General features: G+C 39.5%; 1 protein-coding gene across 1 annotated transcript in view; it reads left to right on the plus strand.

Moving 5' to 3' along the window:
- The window catches only part of LOC310938617 (plexin-B2-like), an 88,588-nt gene that overhangs the window by 12,795 nt on the left and 55,793 nt on the right, over positions 1–20,000 (plus strand). The window contains exons 2-3 of the mRNA XM_083903156.1: positions 9,030–9,074; positions 17,914–17,968. The gene's annotated coding sequence lies outside the window, so the exon portion shown is untranslated. The remainder of the gene's footprint in view (positions 1–9,029; positions 9,075–17,913; positions 17,969–20,000) is intronic.

Below are 20,000 nucleotides of genomic sequence, written 5' to 3' on the forward strand. Positions count from 1 at the left end.
ACAAACTCCGCCCACACACTGCACATCAACTTCCTGTCTGAGCAGAGACAACAGAAGACAAACTCTGATGAGACAGACTTTACTGAAACAGACTTGAAATGACTTGAAAAGTTATAAGTTTTATCCTTTAGGACATATTTTCGTCTTGGTCTTTGGTGTGGGAGAGTAAGTAACTGGTGTGGGAGAGTGAGTGACTTTGGTGTGAGGAGAGTGAGTGACTTTGGTGTGAGGAGAGTGAGTGACTTTGGTGTGGGAGAGTGAGTGACTTTGGTGTGGGAGAGTGAGTGACTTTGGTGTGGGAGAGTGAGTGACTTTGGTGTGGGAGAGTGAGTGACTTTTGTGCGTGAGAGTGAGTGATTTTGGTGCGGGAGAGTGAGTGACTGGTGCATGAGAGTGAGTGACTTTGGTGCGGGAGAGCGAGTGACTTTGGTGTGGGAGAGTGAGTGACTTTGGTGTGAGGAGAGTGAGTGACTTTGGTGTGGGAGAGTGAGTGACTTTGGTGTGGCAGAGTGAGTGACTTTGGTGTGGGAGAGTGAGTAAGTAACTGGTGTGGGAGAGTGAGTAACTGGTGTGGGAGAGTGAGTGAGTAACTGGTGTGGGAGAGTGAGTGAGTAACTGGTGTGGGAGAGTGAGTGACTTTGGTGTGGGAGAGTGAGTGAGTAACTGGTGTGGGAGAGTGAGTAACTGGTGTGGGAGAGTGAGTAACTTTGGTGTGGGAGAGTGAGTGACTTTGGTGCATGAGAGTGAGTGACTTTGGTGCATGAGAGTGAGTGACTTTGGTGCATGAGAGTGAGTGACTTTGGTGTGAGAGTGAGTGATTTTGGTGCGGGAGAGTGAGTGACTGGTGCATGAGAGTGAGTGACTTTGGTGCGGGAGAGCGAGTGACTTTGGTGTGGGAGAGTGAGTGACTTTGGTGTGGCAGAGTGAGTGACTTTGGTGTGGCAGAGTGAGTGACTTTGGTGTGGGAGAGTGAGTGACTTTGGTGTGGCAGAGTAAGTGACTTTGGTGTGGCAGAGTGAATGACTTTGGTGTCGCAGAGTGAGTGACTTTGGTGTGGCAGAGTGAATGACTTTGGTGTCGCAGAGTGAGTGACTTTGGTGTGGGAGAGTGGGTGGTTTACTAACATCAGTTTAACAGTGAGATAAACCTCAGAACCTTTTCTTCTGTTTGTTAATGTAAACACAGGAAGTGAAGCGTCAGTTAAACAGTAAATAGACGGAAATAAAGAAGAATTAGTTATGAATCGTTCAAACAGAACTTTAAATACAAAACCTGACGCTGAGCCTCGTATTAATCACAAAGACACGCGTTCGATTTTAATCTGAGTTACTAATGTGGTGTGTGTGCGCGCGCGTGTGTGTGCGCGCGTGTGTGTTAGCGTGCATGTGTGTGTATGTGCGTGTGTGTGCAGGGATTTGTTGGTATAAAGGTTTATTTCTGTCACTTCCATTAAACATGCTGTTCTCATTTTTGTTCTCCCTTCACCTCCTAACCTCTGGCTTCACACACACACACACACACACACACACACACACACACACACACACACACACACACACACACACACACACACACACACACACACACAGACAGAACAAAAGTCACAGTTCAGCGATTTGAACAAAAACATCATTTCCGTGTTTTTCTTTAACCTCGAGCTAAAAATCCACATTAATCCACAGCGTGAGCAGTTTATTAATCCACAGCAGTTTATTAATCCCACTCTCGCTCGTTTGTGACACAGTTGTGACAAATACTGTGTGTAGAAGTACCACAGAGCGCAGTACTGTCGTAGTTTTACTGAGTAACTCCAGTTAATGATGGTGAAGTTTTTTTTCTGGGTCAGAATTTTCTCTCGTTTCTTTGTTTTTTGAACTTTAATGATTGATTTTTTTCTCTCAGAGATGAATCCATGAATGAAATAATTGATGATTTCACCACAGCGGGGGGTTTGATCACAGACGCTCAGAGCCAGAGCTCTGCAGGTTCTCTGTCTAATCCACTGAACCACCGCGGACGCCGCGGCACAGAGGCTTTTATTCTGAAGGGCCGAGTCATCAAAGAAAGAGACGGCGACTTCTGTCGTGAAATCTTTAAAAGCCTGAGACACGAGGTGACCTTTGACCCCTGGTGTTTGCCAGGTCGTTGTTGGAGCCGAGGGTCGTGACCTTTGAGCGAGTCGTCGTCCTCTCACTGCGACGTAGCTTTGTTTGTTTTTAAACGTAAAGAAGCACAAACGTTTATCGACGACTGGTTTTAAACCCCACATATGTGTCATTTTTCAGGGGTGTGTGTGTGTTCTTGTACTTGTGTCATACTGAGGACCAGTGAGGGCTTTTTAACCAACAAAGTGAGGTCATTTTTACAGAGTGAGGACATTTTGGCCGGTCCTCACTTTGTTTTCATTGAAATCACTTCCTTAGGTTGCTATAACATGCTATACTCAATTTGTCAAAAAAAAAAAAAATACGACATAGTATAGTATGACGTTTTTGTCAAATTTTGGACCAAATTTTTTTTTTTAATTATTTTATTTTTTCAACTTTTGGATGAGATAGTATAGTATGACGTTTTTGTCAAATTTTGGACCAAAATGTTGGGTCAAATTTTTTTTCTTCAAATTTTGGACCCAAAATTTTGGGTAAAATTTTTTTCCCAAATTTTGGGTAAAACATTTTTTTCAAGTTTTGGACCAAGATTTTTGGGTAAAAATTTTTTTTTCAAATGTTCGACCAAAAATTTTGGGTCAAATTTTTTTTTTTTTTTGGACGACATAGTTTAGTATGACGTTTTTGTCAAATTTTGGACCAAAAAATTTTGGGTCAAATTTTTTTCCCCTAATTTTGGACGACCTAGTTCAGTATCATGTTTTTGTCAAATTTTGGACCAAAATGTAAAAAAAAAAATTAAAAAAAAATTAAAAAAGTTTTCCAGCCCTTTTTGCTCTGGGGCTCCACCTGCAGACATGTTACGGTACTGCAACCAGTAGTTCTTTATAGATGTCATTCATGAAGTAGATATTTGTAATTGTGTTGATTTATAAAGTGGAAATGCTGGTCCTCAGTATGCAGCAAGTACAAGAATGTGTGTGTGTGTGTTTGTGTGTGTGTGTGTGTGTGTGTGTGTGTGTGTGTGTGTGTGTGTGTGTGTGTGTGTGTGTGTGTGTGTGTGTGAACTGCTCTTCAAAGGTTCACCATAAAAACCTCAGGATTTTAATCGGATGCTGTTCAGACAGAACGTTGTAATTATGTCCCACTCAATTCCTGTACACACACACACACACACACACACACACACACACACACACACACACACACACACACTGTGTATAAGCTGCATGTTTCCTCATGTTAACACTGTTTTTAGGCTGTTGATGTTTGTGTGTGTGAAGCTGGTACAATATTGACACAGGTGTGTGTCGGTGTGTGTGTGTTAGTGTGTGTGTGTGCGCACGTGTGTGTGTGTGTGTGCGTGTTCAGATTATCTTTTCATGCTCTTCGTTCTCGTCAAAGTTTCTTTGGTCTCAATTGAGCGTGAAAGGAAATCCTGTGTGTGTGTGTGTGTGTGTGTGTGTGTGTGTGTGTGTGTGTGTGTGTGTGTGTGTGTGTGTGTGTGTGTGTCTGTGTCTGTGTCTGTGTCTGTGTCTGTGTGTGTGTGTGTGTGTGTGTGAGGAAGAGCAGTTTAAACCTCATGTCCACATGTATATGACTGTAGTTCATACTCCAGGCCTGTATGTGGCGCTGTAGCACTGCTACACCAAAAACCAGAGAAGAAATCAATCGATCATTGTTTTACTAAAGTCGTCGACATTGAAACTTGAGGAGAAGCAAAACATTATACGTTGATATTTTACGTGGAGATATATCGCGTTTCAAAGTATCACTTTTTTTTTTAGCATACAAGTTTTTTTTAAACTGATCGTGGATTAGCATCCTAAAAAAATCTATTGTCGTTTTGTGACTTCAAATATCATGATAATATAGTATCGTGGCTTAAATATCGCAATAATATCGCATTAAATACAATATTATCGTATTTAATATTATTTAAATACGTATTTAATATTTAATATCGTATGAAATGTCGCGATAATATAATATCGTGATATATATCGCGATAATATAATATCGTGGCTTAAATATCATATTTAATATCATATTAAATATCGTGATGACATCGTATTAAATATCGTGATGATATCATATCAAGATATCGTATTGTGGCTTAATTATTGCAATATCATAATAAATATCTTGATAGTATCGTATTTAATGTCGCGACATCGTATTTAATATCGTGATAACATCGTAATAAATATCTTGACAATATCGTATTAAATATCATGATAACATTGTAATAAATGTCGTGACAATATCTTATTGGATATCGAGATAACATCGTGTTAAATATCGCGATAACATCGTATTAAATATCGCGATAACATCGTATTAAATATCGTGATAATATCGTATTGTGGCTTAACTATTGCAATAATATCATAATAAATATCGTGATAGTATCGTAATTAATGTTGAGACATATTATTTAATATCGGGATAACATCGTATTAAATATCTTGACAATATCGTATTAAATATCATGATAACATTGTAATAAATGTCGTGACAATATCTTATTGGATATCGAGATAACATCGTGTTAAATATCGCGATAACATCGTATTAAATATCGCGATAACATCGTATTAAATATATCGTATTAACATCGTATTAAATATCTTGATAACATCGTATTAAATATCGTTTTAACATCGTATTAAATATCGTGATAGCATCGTATTAAATATCGTGATAACATCGTATTAAATATCGTGATAACATCGTAATAAATATTGTGACAATATTGTATTGAATATCGTGATAACATTGTATTAAATATCGCGATAACATCGTATTAAATATCGTATTAACATCGTATTAAATATCGTATTAAATATCGTATTAAATATCGTATTGAATATCGTATTGAATATCGAGATTACATTGTATTAAATATTGTGATAACATCGTAATAAAGGTCGTGACAATATCGTATTAAACGTTGTGATCGTATTAATATCGGCATATCGTATCATGTGATAATATGGTATATTGTAAATAATACTCTTTATAACTAAAGTCATAAAAATTCTCAGTCGGTAAAAAGCTCATCGGGCTGCAAATCACACCGGACACACACGCACACACACACACACACACACACACACACACACACACACACACACACACACACACACACACACACACACACACATACACACACACACTCTCTCTGTGTGTGGGTGTCAGTTTACACACAGTAGATAAATATCTCTCAGCTGTAGGGTGTGTATAATGTTTCGTCTCCGGTGTTCCTGTAGTTTAAAGTGTGTGTGTGTGTGTGTGTGTGTGTGTGTGTGTGTGTGTGTTCATCTGATACGGGCGTCGATATGACGGAGGCGGGGAATTCCAAGAATGCAGGCGTTAACTTCTTCACTTATTGGATTTTATTGTCGTGAACCTGAGCGTCTTTACCAAACATCGGGAAAAGAAAAAAAAACACCATGGTGTCGCGTTACACCAGTGTCTCTGCTCTGGCCACGCCCACCACAGCGACGCCGCCGCCGCCGCCGCGCACTGACCCTCGACCTGTAGATCAACAGGCGCGCTAACGTGCAGCTAACGATTGCGGTTACAGCTAATTTTTCCTGTGTAATTTGCCGTCGGAACGCGCGACGTTAGCATCTGGTGATCACGTGATTTACGTTGAAATACCTGGACTGAGTTTAGCGTCGTGATTGGAGACAAAGTGTTAATGAGCATATATCTGCAGTTTGTTTGTAGAAAAACTCGCAACAAGTAACGCAACGCGAAAATGTGCTTCCTGTTCAGTGTGAACGCAGTATTTCCTGGATTTTTAGCTCCGTGTTTGGTCTCCTCCTCCTGCTGAGGTTAACACAAGTGACTCACAAGTCAAGTTAGAACATTATTAGCTTTTTGTTTGTTGTTAAAAGCAGCTAAAAGTTCTGTTTTAGCTCCATGTTTGGTCTCCTCCACTCTCTGAGAGACATAAATATGATGCAGTAATAACATCGCAAGCAAATTTGATTGATTTTTGGTGTATTTTTTCTCTTTTTAGCTCATTTTTTCATCTCCGACATGTTTTCAAGTCAAATGTGATTCTAATTTTCGTGTAAATGCGGAATTTTCTCGCTTTTTTTTAGCTCCATGTTTGGTCTCCTCCTCCTCCTGAGGTTAATTTAAGTGTTTCACAAGTAAAAGTAAAGAACATCATCAGCTTTTTATTTGTTGTAAAAGCAGCTTAACTTCTCTATTTTATCTGTTTTTAGCTCCATGTTTGGTCTCCTCCTCCTGCTGAGGTTAACACAAGTGACTCACAAGTCAAGTTAGAACATTATGAGCTTTTTGTTTGTTGTTAAAAAGCAGCTCAAAGTTCTGTATTTGCTCCATGTTTGGTCTCCTCCACTCTCTGAGAGACATAAATATGATGCAGTAATAACATCGCAAGCAAATTTGATTGATTTTTGGTGTATTTTTTCTCTTTTTAGCTCATTTTTTCATCTCCGACATGTTTTCAAGTCAAATGTGATTCTAATTTTTGTGTAAATGGGGAATTTTCTCGCTTTTTTTAGCTCCATGTTTGGTCTCCTCCTCCTGCTGAGGTTAATTTAAGTGTTTCACAAGTAAAAGTAAAGAACATCATCAGCTTTTTATTTGTTGTAAAAGCAGCTTAACTTCTCTATTTTATTTGTTTGTAGCTCCATGTTTGGTCTCCTCCTCCTGCTGAGGTTAATACAAGTGACTCACAAGTAAAGTTATAACATCATCAGCTTTTTATTTGTTGTAAAAGCAGCTTAACTTCTCTATTTTATCTGTTTTTAGCTCCATGTTTGGTCTCCTCCTCCTGCTGAGGTTAATATTTGTGTTTTCCAGTCCGGTTTCACACAGATTTACTTCCTGTTTGACTTTATTCTGTTCTTCTTCTGTCTGTGTGACACAGTGTGGTCACTTTAAACATCGTCATGAGACGTTTCCTTGTTTCTCACAGTTTCTCCTTTAACGTCTTTAACAAACATTTGTTCTGGTTCTGTTTCGTGGCGTTGGAACCACTTGTTAAACATAAGCAGAACCTTCAGTCTGCTCTTTTGTTTCCTCTATTGTCAGCTTTTTTTTTTATTTTATTCCTGCTGGAAAAGCGTCGTTAAATCATGAAATCATTAAATCTGCTCGTCGTCCCCGGGGTTTTTAAAAGTGGAGAGGATGAATTTAACGACGCGTTCCATAAAACAACCTCAGTAAATATGTTACGGACGCAATCATCCTGTCATCGAGGCCTTTCTTATGGTTTAAGAAGATATATATATGTACATATATATATATATAAATGTATATATGTATACATGTTATATATTATATATGATCTGCTGCTCTGTTTTTAGACAAACTACATGAACATCAGCGTCTAGATATTATATACATATATCGATATATATACACATACATACATATATGTGTGTATATGTGTGTGTGTATATATATGTGTATGTGTATATATATATATATATATATATATATATACATATATATATGTTAATATCTATGTATATATATATGTTTGTATGTATATATATGTGTGTGTGTGTATATGTGTGTATATATGTATATGTGTGTGTATAAATGTAAATATATATGTGTGTATATATGTGTGAATATATGTTTATATATGTATGTGTATATATATGTATGTATATGTTAATATATGTATATATATATGTTTGTATGTATGTATATATGTATATATATATATATGAATGTATGTATATGTATGCATGTGTATATATGTATGTATATATACATGTATGTATATATACGTATATATACATACATGTTTATATACGTATATGTATGTGTATATACATATGTATGTATGTATGTGTATATATGTATGTATGTATGTGTATATACATATGTATGTATGTATATATACATATGTATGTGTATATACATATGTATGTATGTGTATATACATATGTATGTGTATATACATATGTATGTATGTATGTATGTATGTATGTATATATACATATATATGTATGTATGTATGTATATGTATGTATTTTAGAGTAAATGATGGTTTTTACGTCTTATTTTATGCTTTTAACTTTTTTTAAATTATTCTGCATTTTTGGTTTGTTTACGTTATAATTGAGTTTAAATCTGTTTTATCAGTGAGTTTCCTTTGTGCATGAAAAGCTGTAGATGCTGGAGTGCATGTGCCGGCCTGAAGGTGGCGCTAAATACGTGCGTAGATATTCAGAGGTCAAACTGTGTGTGTGTGTGTGTGTGTGTGTGGACAGATTCGTGGATGATCTGTGTGCAGGAGGTTGATTAGTTTGGTCTGAACGACATGGATCACTAAAGTCTGATTAAACAAAGTCATTGAAGCTAAAGTGACGCTCGTTTATCTGCAATTAACGTGTGTGTGTGTGTGTGTGTGTGTGTGTGTGTGTGTGTGTGTCACTGTGTGTTTCACTGTGTGTTTCACTGTGTGTGTGTGTTTCTCCTCATAATTAACCTTGTGTTAAAGCTGCGGTCAGTGATTTTTTTCACTGCTGTTGTTTTTTTAATCGTCTTCTCGTCCTGTAAAACGATTGGCTGAAGCACCGGTCTGTCACTCACTGACCCCGCCCACCCGCACGTGTCCTGTGAAAGGATTGGCTGAGCCAGCCGCCCGCAACTCACTGACCCCGCCCACCTGCAGCAGAGAGACGATGACGACGTTTTAGCGAGTTAGCGAGCTAGCACGTTATTGTTTACACCTTGCTTACAACTTCCTGTGTATTTGGGGGGGGGCGGAGCTTTGACAAAAGGGCTGACAGGAAGTGGCGAGACGTGAAAGTGTAGGTGTATGTAGTATATGAACGAACAGCGCCCCCTGTCTGTCACTGTTTTATGATCTTTATTTATTTATTGAAATCTAAAGTTTAATCACGTTTGTTTTCTTCACAGGAGTCGATTTGAACGTCGTCACACGCTCACCTGAAAACTCAACAGGTAAATAAATCATTCATTTGCATATATGCAAATATATTTATTTATTTATCTGTAAATAATTTGTCCAGTTTTTAACACTGAAATCGATTATTATTATTATTACACACACACACACACACACACACACACACATGGTGTGTGAGATAAAGTGATAATTGAACACATTGATGTGAAAAATGTGTATATTTATGCGTTAAATTGCTCATTTATCTCTTCAGTGCGTGTGTTTTTATTAACTTACTCATTTATTTCACTCGTCTCGTTAAAATCTACTGAGATCTCTGAAAATCCCGGGTTTATTCGGCAAAATTCAGCCGTGATTTATTGATCTTCTGATAAATATTGCCTGGTGTTTATTGGTCAAATCGATTCCATTAAATAAATGATGTATAAAAAGTCAAATCTGATCATTAAAAAGCTGCAGATTTGAGCGTCCCTCATTACAGCGACATATATTCTGAATACGCTAACGTCGTATATTTATAATTCACTGTTTCCCTGAATCATGAATGAGCGTCTGAATCTGGATTCACTCGCCGTCATCGCAGATTAAATCCTCGAGGAACGAGAGGAGTTTAGAAACGAGCTGAAGGTTTTTTCATCAACGAGGACGAAAAAAAAGACACGTGACTTTGGTGTGGGAGAGTGAGTGACTTTGGTGTGAGGAGAGTGAGTGACTTTGGTGTGAGGAGAGTGAGTGACTTTGGTGTGGGAGAGTGAGTGACTTTGGTGTGGGAGAGTGAGTGACTTTGGTGTGAGGAGAGTGAGTGACCTTGGTGTGGGAGAGTGAGTGACTTTGGTGTGGGAGAGTGAGTGACTTTGGTGTGGGAGAGTGAGTGACTTTGGTGTGGGAGAGTGAGTGACTTTGGTGTGAGGAGAGTGAGTGACTTTGGTGTGGGAGAGTGAGTGACTTTGGTGTGGGAGAGTGAGTGACTTTGGTGTGAGGAGAGTGAGTGACCTTGGTGTGGGAGAGTGAGTGACTTTGGTGTGGGAGAGTGAGTGACTTTGGTGTGGGAGAGTGAGTGACTTTGGTGTGAGGAGAGTGAGTGACTTTGGTGTGGGAGAGTGAGTGACTTTGGTGTGGGAGAGTGAGTGACTTTGGTGTGAGGAGAGTGAGTGACTTTGGTGTGGGAGAGTGAGTGACTTTGGTGTGAGGAGAGTGAGTGACTTTGGTGTGGGAGAGTGAGTGACTTTGGTGTGAGGAGAGTGAGTGACTTTGGTGTGGGAGAGTGAGTGACTTTGGTGTGGGAGAGTGAGTGACTTTGGTGTGGGAGAGTGAGTGACTTTGGTGTGGGAGAGTGAGTGACTTTGGTGTGGGAGAGTGAGTGACTTTGGTGTGAGAGAGTGAGTGACTTTGGTGTGAGAGAGTGAGTGACTTTGGTGTGGGAGAGTGAGTGACTTTGGTGTGAGAGAGTGAGTGACTTTGGTGTGGGAGAGTGAGTGACTTTGGTGTGGGAGAGTGAGTGACTTTGGTGTGAGGAGAGTGAGTGACTTTGGTGTGAGGAGAGTGAGTGACTTTGGTGTGAGAGAGTGAGTGACTTTGGTGTGGGAGAGTGAGTGACTTTGGTGTGGGAGAGAGTGACTTTGGTGTGACAGAGTGATTGACTTTGGTGTGGGAGAGTGAGTGACTTTGGTGTGGGAGAGTGAGTGACTTTGGTGTGGGAGAGTGGGGGACTTTGGTGTGGGAGAGTGAGTGACTTTGGTGTGGGAGAGTGGGTGACTTTGGTGTGGGAGAGTGAGTGACTTTGGTGTGTGATAGTGAGTGGTTTATAAAGACTTGATCATGTTCTTAAACTAACACAGATTTTACTGAGTCTTTTGTTTTTCTCAGTTTATTTTCCAGTTCACAGAGTTCAGTCAGCACTGATGTGTTTGAGCACCTCGTATAAACTGTTACTGTCCCTTTAAGAGTAGTTGGGGAACTGTGTGTGTGTGTGTGTGTGTGTGTGTGTGTGTGTGTGTGTGTGTGTGTGTGTGTGTGTGTGTGTGTGTGTGTGTGTGAGTCAGCAGGTTTAGTTAATCCAGGTTCAGTGTTAACTCTGAGTTAAACTCCTGGTTTATATCCTGATGAATGAGATAAATGTGTATGTGAAGCTTTATCTAAACTTATTTTAACATGATCAGATTACCTCACTTCTGTTGACGTGTAACTAAACCCCGCCTTCTGAAGTTGACTCCGCCCAATGTTAGATTTTTTTTTTAAATGCCAAGAATGTGGGCTGAGAGCTGAGTGAGGGAGAGGAGGAGGGGGCGTGGCCTGGTAGTGAAATTTGCGACAGCTGGTTTTTATTAAATGAAAGGGGGAGGAGTCTGGGGATTTGGGGACCCAAGAAATATGTAGGGTGACTCATCTGTGGCCTCGACCCAGAGTTTATGAACCACAGCTTTAAACAGAAACATCTGCTCATGAGGACGTCTGATGTCCCTCAGGGACGGAGACAGAGCAGGGTGGACGGAGGACGTCCAATCAGGAGACAGAGCAGGGTGGACGGAGGACGTCCAATCAGGAGACAGAGCAGGGTGGACGGAGGACGTCCAATCAGGAGACAGAGCAGGGTGGACGGAGGACGTCCAATCAGGAGACAGAGGAGACGCTGTGACCTCGTCTAGGTTTACGACTTCTTCTTCTTCTTCTCGGTCTGTGACGTCGTTATGAGAGTAAACATGTTCCAGGTCCTTCACGCCTCAGATGAACCGTTTCCATGGCGACCACAGTGTCTCCTGACACGTCCACATGTCCACCTCTGATTTGTGAGGCCACTGTGACTTTGAACTTTGTTCATGATCTCACATGTTCTTCATGTTCTTCATGATCTTCATAATCTTCATGTTGTTCATGTTCTCACATGTTCTTCATGATCTTCATGTTCTCGCGTGTTCTTCATGTTCTCACATGTTCTTCATGTTCTCACGTGTTCTTCATGTTCTCACATGTTCTTCATGTTCTTCATGATCTTCATGTTCTCACGTGTTCTTCATGTTCTCACGTGTTCTTCATGTTCTTCATGTTCTCGCGTGTTCTTCATGTTCTCGCATGTTCTTCATGTTCTTCATGATCTTCATGTTCTCACGTGTTCTTCATGTTCTCACGTGTTCTTCATGTTCTTTATGTTCTCGCGTGTTCTTCATGTTCTCACATGTTCTTCATGTTCTTCATGATCTTCATGTTCTCACGTGTTCTTCATGTTCTCGCGTGTTCTTCATGTTCTTCATGTTCTTCATGATCTTCATGTTCTCACGTGTTCTTCGTGTTCTTCATGATCTTCATGTTCTCACGTGTTCTTCGTGTTCTCCATGTTCTTCATGTTCTTCATGATCTTCATGTTCTCACGTGTTCTTCGTGTTCTCACATGTTCTTCATGTTCTTCATGTTCTTCATGTTCTCACATGTTCTTGATGACGATGACACTTTGAGTCCTGAATGTTTTAAACTCTTTGGTTGGTTTTTGTGAGTAAATCAGAGTCAAAGTTTGACTTGTGAGGGTTTGTTTGTTTGTTTGTTTGTTTCTGCACAAACACAACCTTGTTGTTGATGATGATGATGATGATGATGATGATGATGATGATGATGATGATGAAGCCACATCTTAAATCCTCTGAAATGAGTAGAGAGAGAGAGAGAGAGGTGGAGATAATGGAGGGAGAAAAGAGCGGGAACAGGAGATGGAACGACACACACACACACACACACACACACACACACACACACACACTCATTTTCATGTTATTTTTCCATTCACTGCTTCTTCTCTTGTTTCCTTCTCTCGTTTCCTTCTCTTGTTTCCTTCTCTTCTTCTCGTCTCTAAAGACAAATCTACGTAAACAAAGAAATTCCTCCGTTTTCTTTCCGCTTCATGATCACATGACTCACTCGTCTTCTTCTTCTTCTTCTTCTTCTTCTTCTTCTTCTTCTTCTTCTTCTTCTGAAGTGTTTTCATCGTCAGACGAAACAAATGAACGTGAGATTAATCACACGAGGAAAGGAAGGAAGACGAGGAGAGGAAGGACGGAGAGAAGGAAAAGGAAAGAAGGAAGGAAAGAAAGGGATTTGGGTCAAGAAAGATAAAGGAGAAATAAAAAATAAAAATAGAGAATGAAAAGAAAGAAAGATAATTAGGAAAGAGAGAGAGAGAGAGAGAGAGAGAGAGAGAGAGAGGGGTGTTTTTGGGAAATGGGTCAAGAGGAAGTTTGTGTGTGTGCGTGTGTGTGTGTGTGTGTGTGTGTGTGTGTGTGTGTGTTGACTGTGCATAACTTAATTCCACAGAGAAACCAAAGCAACAGCATGTTTCCTGTTCTAATTACTTCAAATCCTACACACACACACACACACACACACTGACTGACTCGCACACACACACACACACATACACACACACTGTGTTTAAAATGACTCGGTGCAGAAAGTGAAAACATTTGCATCGTGTTAACATTCATTATGTTAACAACATACAGTCCTAGTGATTTACTTCCAACCGCCACCAACAGGGGGAGCTGCTGGGATCTTATTGGCCCTTTTGTTTGTGTGTGTGTGTCTGTGTGTGTCTCTGTGTGTGTGTGTGTGACTCTGAGACTCATTAGTTTTGGACTGAAAAATGAAATAAACCCCAGAGTGAAGTCACCACGGTTACTTATGATAATCTATAAATATATATTTTAGCTTATAAATAACCTGAATAACCCTTTAATTATCTGTGTGTGAGTCTGTGAGTGTGTGTGTGAGTCTGTGAGTGTGTGTGAGAGAGAGAGAGAGGTCAGCGCAGGGTCAGTGAGCGAGCGAGAGAGAGAAGAATGAACAATGACCTCCTGAAAATTTAATAAAACTGTGTGTGTGTGTGTGTGTGTGTGTGTGTGTGTGTGTGTGTGTGTGTGTGTGTGTGTGTGTGTGTGTGTGTGTGTGTGTGTGTGTGTGTGTGTGTGTGTGTGTGTGTGTGTGTGTGTGTGTGTGTGTGTGTGTGTGTGTGTGTGTGTGTGTGTGTGTGTGTGTGTGTGTGTGTGTGTGTGTGTGTGTGTGTGTGTGTGTGTGTGTGTGTGGGTGAATCAGCTGCAGATTCAGTTGATTTAAATCTCACCTTCAACAATCTGTGGAATAATAAAATAAAACTCCTGTGACTTATTTTCAACCAAACTTTTGTTTTCCATGACTTTGAGAAAAGAAGCTGTTTTATTGTGAAGGAATGAGCCAAGATTTGTTTACTTCCTGCCAGATTCAAGTTACTTCTTCTAAGATTTAAGTTACTTCCGCTTAGATTAAGCTACTTCCTCTTAGATTTAAGCTACTTCCTCTTAGATTTAAGCTACTTCCGCTTAGATTTAAGCTTCTTCCGCTTAGATTTAAGCTACTTCCTCTTAGATTTAAGCTACTTCCGCTTAGATTTAAGCTACTTCCTCTTAGATTTAAGCTACTTCCTCTTAGATTTAAGCTACTTCCTCTTAGATTTAAGCTACTTCCTCTTAGATTTAAGCTACTTCCTCTTAGATTTAAGCTACTTCCTCTTAGATTTAAGCTACTTCCGCTTAGATTTAAGCTTCTTCCGCTTAGATTTAAGCTACTTCCTCTTAGATTTAAGCTACTTCCGCTTAGATTTAAGCTACTTCCTCTTGGATTTAAGCTACTTCCTCTTAGATTTAAGTTACTTCCGCTTAGATTTAAGTTACTTCCGCTTAGATTTAAGCTACTTCCTCTTAGATTTAAGCTACTTCCTCTTAGATTTAAGCTACTTCCTCTTAGATTTAAGTTACTTCCGCTTAGATTTAAGCTACTTCCTCCCTCTAAGATTTAAGCTACTTCCTCTTAGATTTAAGCTACTTCCTCTTAGATTTAAGTTACTTCCTCTTCCCTCTTAGATTTAAGTTACTTCCTCTTCCCTCTTAGATTTAAGTTACTTCCTGTCAGATTTCAGTCCACACTTTCCCTGAAGATTTGACTTGATTTGAGTTCCTTCTGCTCATATTTCAGTTGTTTCCTCTCAGATCAAACTTCAGCGGTGATGAAGTATAAATGAAGTATAAATGAAGTATAAATGAAGTATAAATGAAGTATAAATGAAGTATAAATGAAGTATAAATCCCTTTCCCGCCCTCAGATCCAGTTGTACTTCAGTGTTAAACACTAACGTCAGAATCACAAACAGCTGCAGGTCACGTTACGAAAAAACTTGAAAAACAGTAAAAAAACCAGCTCTGATTTTCAGTCGTCAGCGAGGAAACGTTTAGATCTGTTTGTCGTCGCGGCGACGGCAGCTTTAATAAAGCGCAGATCTGCAGTAAATCGTGTGAAAAGGTGAAAAATCTGCATTTATTTTCAATCTGCAGCGAGGAAACGTTTAAACGAGCTGTGGTGTTTGTCTACGGCTCACACAGCTTTTCTGTTTCCTCTCTAAAATAACTCTGTAGCTGCTGTGATGCAGGTTCATCAGCAGACGACGCGAAGGCGATAAAACGCCTCAGAAATGGATCAGGGTTTGTTTGGAGCTTTTGTTTCCTTTGCAAATTTAATCCCAATCCCTGAGGTTATTTAGTCCACAGCCTCTTCTCATCCCTCCTCAAATCACAAACTCTTCTTCTTCTTCTTCTTCTTCTTTTTTATTATTTCTTATCAAAATATGATATTAACCGTGCGCTCCCTGAAGCCCCGCAACATGAATATTTATTGTCTTCCACTTCCTGGTGATGGAAGGAGACATTGTGTCGAGTGATGCTTCGCCATCTGGATGTTTTAGATGTTGGATGTGAGCGGAGTGAACATATGGGACACACACACGCGCACACACACACACACACACACACACACACACACACACACGCACACACACACAGTGGTTGTGCTATCTTGAAGCATATGGTTCTTTGAGATAGAGCGAATGAGACGGACCGAGCTTTCTGTGCTGCAGAAACACTGAGGGGCCTCCACATTGTTAGAAGTGCTGCCAAACAAACTTCACCCTGCACACACACACACACACACGCACACACACACCCATTCTTGTACTTGCTGCATACTGAGGACCGGGGTTGCTGACAAACTGAGGACCAAATTACAAATATCTACTTCATGAATGACATCTACAAAGAACTACTGGTTGCAGTACCATAACATGTCTGCAGGTGGAGCCCCAGAGCAAAAAGGGCTGGAAAACTTTTTTCTAAAATTTGACAAAAATGTCATACTATACTATGTCGACCAAAATTAAAACAAAAATTTTTGACCAAAAATGTGAAAAAATCTTTGACAAAAAAAATTTGACCCAAAATTTTTGGTTCAAAATTTGACAACAACCGTCATACTATACCATGTCGACCAGAATTAGAATTTTTTTGTTTTGTTTGACAAACTGAGTATAGCATGTTATAGCAACCTAAGGAAGTGATTTCAATGAAAACAAAGTGAGGACCGGACAAAATGTCCTCACTCTGTAAAAATGACCTCACTTTGTTGGTTAAAAACCCCTCACTGGTCCTCAGTATGCCGCAAGTACAAGAACACACGCACACACACCTCCTCTGCAGCGTCACTTCTGTCTCTGCCGTGTCGTTGTCATTCCTGTGAAATGAAAATGAAAACAGCTGATTTGCTGATTCAGCAGCATCTCGGTCTCTGTTCATTACTCTCTCCTCTTCATCCTCCTCTTCCTCTTCCTCTTCCTCCTCTTCCTCTTCCTCCTCCTCCTCCTTCTTTCATCTGTTTCCTTGTCTCATTATGAAGATTAGTCTCCAAATTGATTCTTTTCTTTTATCTGCGACGCTTGAACGTTCCCTTTCTTTCCTGTTAGCGTTAGCGTTAGCGCTGCAGTGAGAGGAGTGAACTCATCACAAATGAAACTGAGCCACTTTATTCATTTATTACTTTGTTTCCACGTGAAGAAGAAAACACTTTCATTTCTGTTTATTTAAAGATGAAATGAAATAAGATGTAGCTTTAGTGATTACAGTCATATATATGTATATACATATATATACATTCATATATATATGTGTCTATATATGTTTATTCATATATGTGTATGTGTTTATATATGTCTATGTGTATGTATGTTTATATATATGTGTATGTATGTTTATATATGTCTATATGTGTATGTATGTGTATATATGTATATATGTGTATGTATGTGCATGTATGTTTATATATATGTGTGTATGTATGTTTATATATGTCTATATGTGTATGTATGTGTATATATGTTTAAATATATATATGTCTATATGTGTGTATATGTATATACATATGTCTATATGTGTGTATATATGTATATACATATATATGTCTATATATGTATAGACATATATATGTCTATATGTGTGTATATATGTATATACATATGTCTATATGTGTGTATATGTCTATATGTGTGTATATGTATATACATATATATGTCTATGTGTGTATATGTGTATATATGTGTGTATATACATGTATGTGTGTATATGCATATATATATGTCTATATGTGTGTATGTATGTGTATATGTGTGTGTATATATGTGTGTTTATGCATATATATGCATATACACACATATATATGTCTATATGTGTGTATGTATGTGTGTTTATGCATATAATATATGCATAAACATATATACTACACATATATCATATGTGTGTTTATGTATTTGTGTATAAGTTTGTTTTTGACTCCGCCCACTCGTGCTCTGCGTTTAAAAACCAAACATTTGACCTGATTTTGACCTTTAATTTGAAATCCAGCCTCAGGCTCAGACACTGATACGATACCAGGACCAAAATATTTTAGCTTTTTTTTTTTTTGAGATATCTAATGACACAAAGTTCACGTTACATATCCCAGAATGCACCTGAACGTTCTTTTTTTTCTTCTCCTCAGGACAGTGAGTGTTTGATGTCATCAGAGATCGACAGGCGAGAAAAACACTGAACAGGTGAGACGTGATTTCAACTTTGACCTTTATTCTGAAATCTGTGAAACATTTAGTGTTTTCATGTTTTCACGTCATTTCTGTCTGTGTCAGTGTTTAATGACAACTAATTATTCACTTTATACTTCAAACCAACGCCTGTGGCTGTTTATTTAGCTGTGTGTGTGTGTGTGTGTGTGTCTGTGTGTGTGTCTGTGTCTGTGTCTGTGTGTGTGTGTGTGTGTGTGTGTGTGTGTGTGTGTAATTGGCTGATATATGAGTAGAGTGTGTGTTTGAGGAGCTGCAGCAGAAACTCGTCCACATTTCTTTTCTTTAAAAACGGCCTGAAGCCTCTAATTAACCCCATCACACACACACACACACACACACACACACACGCATACACACACACACACACACACACACACACACCTGTCTCCTGCTCTGTTTTCCTCGATGACTTTGTTGTACTTTTATTTGCTTGAAGACACAAACGTTGTCGTCGTATTCGTTCCAAATCAAATCCAAGTTTTAAACTGAAAAACTAACGCAGAAGTAAACTTCGTGTGTGTGTGTGTGTGTGTGTGTGTGTGTGTGTGTGTGTGTGTGTGTGTGTGTGTGTGTGTGTGTGTGTGTGTGTGTGTGTGTGTGTGTGTGTGTGTGTGTGTGTGTGTGTGTGTGTGTGTGTGTGTGTGTGTGTGTGTGTGTGTGTGTGTGTGTGTGTGTGTAGTAGTTGTGTGTCTGCGAGGACACCTCTTTGATGAAACCCTCTCTCTGTGAGGACATTTTGTTTGGTTTAGGTCAAAGGTCAGAGCTAAACATTTAGACCAGGCTACAGTGTTGGTGTCTGTGTTTCCTCTGTCGTAAACACTGACCTCGTCAGGACCAGTAGAGTCTTCATGGAGACCAGAACCTGGTCCTAATGATGCAGAACCTTGTGTCTGAGGAACTGTGTGTGTGTGTGTGTGTGTGTGTGTGTGTGTGTGTGTGGTCATCCATCACTGTTCTCACTTTCATTTCCCTCTGTCGTATTTTCTTGTTCCCATAAACAACGTAATTTTCTCAGCATCCGTGGAAACTTGTATCCTGTCATTCACTTCACTGTGTGTGTGTGTGTGTCTGTGGGTGTGTGTGTCTGTGTGTGTTGTTCAGTTTAGTTTATTACTTTTTTCCATCTCACACTGGACTTTGGTCGCTGATATTTTAATCTCTGTGTGATCAGAACTTTTGATTATTAATTTCTAATCAGATTATCTGTAAACCTCTAATCTGATTTGAGACCAGGTCTTGGGTCCAGACCTGAGTTTTCTTTGGTTTCTTCATCAACATCATCATCATCATCATCATCTTTAAAAACTGTAAAAAATCCACCAACAAAACAAAATGATCTTTTTTTTTTTTTTCATTTACGATAAGAAACAGTCAAACATTTCCCATCAGCCCCTGCTGTGGCGTCTGCCCTCAGGCGGTCTTGCAGCAGATGGTTCCAGCAGGGGGCGCCAGAGTCCAGATGAGTCCTGGTCTCTGGTCTCTGCTGAGCCTCAGGCTGCAAACACGCAAACTTGATTTTTACGATACGATTCTTTGTTTTAATGAGGGAGAACAACGGGACGCGGCCTTCAAAATAAAAGCTCTGTTATGCTGCCAACGTAAAACGCCCCTGAACATGTATAACGTGATGTATCGAAGTGTATTTCGCGGTGACTATTAAATATCGATCAGGAGTAGAAATGTGAGGCGTCTGCCGCAACGTCTGTCCACAAAATATCAATGATGACCTTCACTGTGTGTGTGTGTGTGTGTGCGTGTTTGCGTGTGTGTCTGCGTGGGTGTGTGTGCGTGTGTGTGTGCGTGTGTGTGTGACGTTCAGAGAGCTTTCATCAAGTTGTCGCTTTTTCACTTTTCTATTAATCACACAGTGTCTGCTAGTCTGTGTGTGTGTGTTGTAGTGTGTGTGTGTGTGTGTGTGTGTGTGTGTGTGTGTGTGTTGGGTTTAGTCCCAGAGTTGTGTCACAGCATGAAATTCGAGGTGTGTGGGTTTTGACTGCTTTTGTCG

Source organism: Microchirus variegatus (assembly GCF_963457635.1).
Source record: "Microchirus variegatus genome assembly, chromosome: 16".
Classification (NCBI taxonomy): Eukaryota; Metazoa; Chordata; class Actinopteri; order Pleuronectiformes; family Soleidae; genus Microchirus; species Microchirus variegatus.